Here is a 6,367-nt window from a genome sequence, read left to right as displayed (position 1 = left end):
CTAACCTCCTCACCCTTCTACACCTAACATAGATCACAGGTCGACCTAGAAGTCTGTGTTTGGCATTTCGGTGCAGAATGTTCAGTCCGCCTACTTCTTGAAGTTCATACTGTGAATCCATACTGGTTCTACCAACGAAATGCATCGTTGAAGAATCGTCGAGTAAATACCTACCAAACAAAGGCTACCATAACTCAAGCTTGGAGTCAGTTTTCTGCAAGTTCGTAAGAAAATATCGGGCGTTCGAGATTTTGTTAGCTTACATTAAAAAGGTTAGTAAAAAGGTTAGTTTCTGAAACAAGATTTTTAATGACTATCAAGTTTGCATTTGCTGTAGAAACTATTATCGTTGCAAGTTATTACTGTGAGTCATCACAAGAAAAGCAGCCAGAATTTTACCAGTCCCACCCAAATAAATACCATGTTGTAAACAGTCACTGACCCTCTGCTACTCCGTAGTTACTACATCAAGTCGTTCAGTGTTTGTTGTTGTGGTCTTCTGTCCTGAGACTGGTTTGATGCAGCTCTCCATGCTACTCTATCCTGTGCAAGCTTCTTCATCTCCCAGTACTTACTGCAACCTATATCCTTCTGAATCTGCTTAGTGTATTCATCTCTTGGTCTCCCCTACGATTTCTACCCTCCACGCTGCCCTCCAATGCTAAATTTGTGATCCCTTGATCCCTCAGAATATGTCCTACCAACCGGTCCCTTCTTCTTGTCAAGTTGTGCGACAAACTTCTCTTCTCCCCAATTGTATTCAATACCTCCTCATTAGTTATGTGATCTACCCATCTAATCTTCAGCATTCTTGTAGCAACCCTTTTCGAAAGCTTCTATTCTCTTCTTGTCCAAACTGTTTATCGTCCATGTTTCCCTTCCATACATGGCCACACTCCATACAAATACTTTCAGAAACGACTTCCTGACACTTAAATCTATACTCGATGTTAACAACTTTCTCTTCTTTAGAAACACTTTCCTTGCCATTGCCAGACTACATTTTATATCCTCTCTACTTCGACCGTCATCAGTTATTTTGTTCCCCAAATAGCAAAACTCATTTACTACTTTAAGTGTCTCATTTTCTAATCTAATTCCCTCAGCATCTCCCGACTTAATTCGACTACATTCCATTATCCTTGTTGATGTGCATCTTATATCCTCCTTTCAAGACACTGTCCATTCCGTTCAACTGCTCTTCCAAGTCCTTTGCTGTCTCTGACAGTTAAGTCGTTCAGTGGTCTTCTTAAAAAGAAGTCCTCACCATAATATTCTGAGAATGTTACCGAAACACGTGACATAGAGTTGTTGCACGAGCAGAAATTTCACAAACAAGTAACTCCCAAACAAATTCACTTACAGTTCTCAGATCTTCACTGAAAAGATTAAAACTCAAACACTTCATATTCATAAAATAACGAAAAGAACAAAAAATTTTCTTCAGCTTAGCCGAAATTTGTGTATTGCCATTCAACTTGTTCTACACAGACGATTCCCGAGCGACCCTTGTCGACACAGAACACAGGCAAAAAGCTTATACAAAGCGCAGAAATGCTTAATTCCTACTGGCAGCCGATCGGAACCGTTCCAGCCCTTAAATACACACTGTAATTCGTAACTCGTCCAGTACTACTACAGAAAGCTATTTACGAAAGAACTTCTGAATTTTAGAAACCAAATTTAAATAAAACAAATCAAAGTACGAATTATTCCGAGAATAGAAATATTAACTGGTGTAACACCTAATTTTTCTTCTGACTGATTTTATACAAAATTAGCGAATCCGACAACGCTTCGCAATTGCTAAATATACGTGAAAATTGGATCTACATGCTAATGTCCTCCTCCCCCATCTCTCTGTCCATTGTCTCCTCTGCATCCATGTCCTGCTCCCACCTCCCTTCATCCGTCTTCTTTCCCTTCTCACCTCTCTATGTTCATCCCCCTCCCACCCTCTGTCCATCCCGTCTTGCCTCCTCTCTCTGACCTTCTGCCGCATTCATTGTTTTTGTAGAGTCGTATTCCATAGTACTGTTCTAATCATGAGCCGATGAGTAGAACATTTCTTTTCCTGTGTAAACCGTGTGCAAGGCAGAAAAAGACATTATTTTAATATAATGCGGGGTCAGGGATTTTCTCTGCCTCGTGATGACTGGGTGTTGTGTGATGTCCTTAGGTTAGTTAGGTTTAAGTAGTTCTAAGTTCTAGGGGACTGATGGCCATAGATGTTAAGTCTCATAGTGCTCAGAGCCATTTGAACCATTTTTTAATATAATGAGAAAGAATACGTATGGGTATAACAATTTGTCTGATTGTGAGAAAGAAAACAAAGCCGCACAGTTTCACAGCAGAGTAATAATAGTATTGTGTACACGTTGTAACTAAATCGGTCAAGAACTGTTCGAGGATTGTGGTCACAACGTTTCCTCTGTATGTATTACATTTAAAGTAACTCGGTTAAGAACTTTTCGAGATTTTTTATAACAACGTTAAATTATTACTTGTCTTTATATACACTCCTGGAAATGGAAAAAAGAACACATTGACACCGGTGTGTCAGACCCACCATACTTGCTCCGGAGACTGCGAGAGGGCTGTACAAGCAATGATCACACGCACGGCACAGCGGACACACCAGGAACCGCGGTGTTGGCCGTCGAATGGCGCTAGCTGCGCAGCATTTGTGCACCGCCGCCGTCAGTGTCAGCCAGTTTCCCGTGGCATACGGAGCTCCATCGCAGTCTGTAACACTGGTAGCATGCCGCGACAGCGTGGACGTGAACCGTATGTGCAGTTGACGGACTTTGAGCGAGGGCGTATAGTGGGCATGCGGGAGGCCGGGTGGACGTACCGCCGAATTGCTCAACACGTGGGGCGTGAGGTCTCCACAGTACATCGATGTTGTCGTCAGTGGTCGGCGGAAGGTGCACGTGCCCGTCGACCTGGGACCGGACCGCAGCGACGCACGGATGCACGCCAAGACCGTAGGATCTTACGCAGTGCCGTAGGGGACCGCACCGCCACTTCCCAGCAAATTAGGGACACTGTTGCTCCTGGGGTATCGGCGAGGACCATTCGCAACCGTCTCCATGAAGCTGGGCTACGGTCCCGCACACCGTTAGGCCGTCTTCCGCTCACGCCCCAACATCGTGCAGCCCGCCTCCAGTGGTGTCGCGACAGGCGTGAATGGAGGGACGAATGGAGACGTGTCGTCTTCAGCGATGAGAGTCGCTTCTGCCTTGGTGCCAATGATGGTCGTATGCGTGTTTGGCGCCGTGCAGGTGAGCGCCACAATCAGGACTGCATACGACCGAGGCACACAGGGCCAACACCCGGCATCATGGTGTGGAGAGCGATCTCCTACACTGGCCGTACACCACTGGTGATCGTCGAGGGGCACTGAATAGTGCACGGTACATCCAAACCGTCATCGAACCCATCGTTCTACCATTCCTAGACCGGCAAGGGAACTTGCTGTTCCAACAGGACAATGCACGTCCGCATGTATCCCGTGCCACCCAACGTGCTCTAGAAGGTGTAAGTCAACTACCCTGGCCAGCAAGATCTCCGGATCTGTCCCCCATTGAGCATGTTTGGGACTGGATGAAGCGTCGTCTCACGCGGTCTGCACGTCCAGCACGAACGCTGGTCCAGCTGAGGCGCCAGGTGGAAATGGCATGGCAAGCCGTTCCACAGGACTACATCCAGCATCTCTACGATCGTCTCCATGGGAGAATAGCAGCCTGCATTGCTGCGAAAGGTGGATATACACTGTACTAGTGCCGACATTGTGCATGCTGTGTTGCCTGTGTCTATGTGCCTATGGTTCTGTCAGTGTGATCATGTGATGTATCTGACCCCAGGAATGTGTCAATAAAGTTTCCCCTTCCTGGGACAATGAATTCACGGTGTTCTTATTTCAATTTCCAGGAGTGTAGTAGTATAGACATGCACAGCGGACATACGTCATATGACTCATGGTTACACAAGAATTTTCCCACACACACTTTTACATAGCCTTTAATCAAGTAAAACATCCACACTTTACGTATGGCCTCCATAAACTCCCCCAACTATTCCACAACACTGACAAAACAAAATGGAATTACTGTTTTAAGTCAATAAGCTTTTGATAGGAGAGCAAAGAAAATTGAAGAGAAACAATGTATATGAACTGATCTTTTTGATCATAATTTCAAATGAGATTATAAATAAATGCACTAAAATTCACAGTACTGTTATACAGTAACAGAAAAGTTATTATGATATTTAGGTTTAATTTTTTATCCCTGGAAATAATGAAGATAATGAACTGGGGTTTAGACAGTATTGTTTTAATACATGCCTGTAGTACAAGAAAAGTTATTGTGGTATTTAGGTAACATTTTATATCATCTGAAGTACTGAAGACAATGAACTGAGCTCGCAACAGTATTGCTGTAATATCAGTACACGCCAGCATATGTAGTATGAATAAGATCTAATGAAATTTAATACTATTTCTTTAAATTCATAGGGTATGTGCATAGCTTATGGACAGGCTGGTCCATTTCCATATGAAAAGAAAAGCTGATATCGCTCTGGGCTATATAGCAAGACACATTCTTTACTGCAATGAAAATAAAGAATTGGGATAATCTGTTACGTTACACTTGCTGGGTCCATCACGTGTTATTTTGCTTCCAAGGTAAAAGAATTTCTTAGCTACAAATATTTTGGGCTCACCATGTTTAGCTTCAAACTCATTGCTAATTTCTTTACTCCCGTCTTTCTCCTTTATAACGACCTTAATTCGATGAGGAAGATTGGCCGTAAGTTGCTTTATGTATGCCATACCCGACTGAAGGCACTCATTGATGATTGTATGTCGAAGAGCTAATAAGTTGTGTGGATGTTGATTGCTGGCAAGGAGGAACACCAGTTCCCGTCAGATCACCGATGTTAAGCGCTGTCGGGCGTGGCCGGCACTTGGATGAGTGACCATCCGGACTGCCATGCACTGATGCAATTTTTCAGGGTGCACTCAGCCTCGTGATGCCGCTTGAGGAGCTACTCGACCGAATAGTAGCGGCTCCGGTCAAAGAAAACCATCATAACGACCGGGAGAGCGGTGTGCTGACCACACGCCCCTCCTGTCCGCATCCTCACCTGAGTCAGATGGTCCCGATGGGCCACTGTTCTAAATACACTCCTGGAAATTGAAATAAGAACACCGTGAATTCATTGTCCCAGGAAGGGGAAACTTTATTGACACATTCCTGGGGTCAGATACATCACATGATCACACTGACATAGACACAGGCAACAGAGCATGCACAATGTCGGCACTAGTACAGTGTATATCCACCTTTCGCAGCAATGCAGGCTGCTATTCTCCCATGGAGACGATCGTAGAGATGCTGGATGTAGTCCTGTGGAACGGCTTGCCATGCCATTTCCACCTGGCGCCTCAGTTGGACCAGCGTTCGTGCTGGACGTGCAGACCGCGTGAGACGACGCTTCATCCAGTCTCAAACATGCTCAATGGGGGACAGATCCGGAGATCTTGCTGGCCAGGGTAGTTGACTTACACCTTCTAGAGCACGTTGGGTGGCACGGGATACATGCGGACGTGCATTGTCCTGTTGGAACAGCAAGTTCCCTTGCCGGTCTAGGAATGGTAGAACGATGGGTTCGATGACGGTTTGGATGTACCGTGCACTATTCAGTGTCCCCTCGACGATCACCAGTGGTGTACGGCCAGTGTAGGAGATCGCTCCCCACACCATGATGCCGGGTGTTGGCCCTGTGTGCCTCGGTCGTATGCAGTCCTGATTGTGGCGCTCACCTGCACGGCGCCAAACACGCATACGACCATCATTGGCACCAAGGCAGAAGCGACTCTCATCGCTGAAGACGACACGTCTCCATTCGTCCCTCCATTCACGCCTGTCGCGACACCACTGGAGGCGGGCTGCACGATGTTGGGGCGTGAGCGGAAGACGGCCTAACGGTGTGCGGGACCGTAGCCCAGCTTCATGGAGACGGTTGCGAATGGTCCTCGCCGATACCCCAGGAGCAACAGTGTCCCTAATTTGCTGGGAAGTGGCGGTGCGGTCCCCTACGGCACTGCGTAAGATCCTACGGTCTTGGCGTGCATCCGTGCGTCGCTGCGGTCCGGTCCCAGGTCGACGGGCATGTGCACCTTCCGCCGACCACTGGCGACAACATCGATGTACTGTGGAGACCTCACGCCCCACGTGTTGAGCAAATCGGCGGTACGTCCACCCGGCCTCCCGCATGCCCACTATACGCCCTCGCTCAAAGTCCGTCAACTGCACATACGGTTCACGTCCACGCTGTCGCGGCATGCTACCAGTGTTAA

The sequence above is a fragment of the Schistocerca cancellata genome, chromosome 1 (assembly GCF_023864275.1).
Source record: "Schistocerca cancellata isolate TAMUIC-IGC-003103 chromosome 1, iqSchCanc2.1, whole genome shotgun sequence".
Classification (NCBI taxonomy): Eukaryota; Metazoa; Arthropoda; class Insecta; order Orthoptera; family Acrididae; genus Schistocerca; species Schistocerca cancellata.
The sequence above is the reverse complement of the archived record's forward strand: the minus strand, read 5'-3'. Positions refer to the sequence as shown.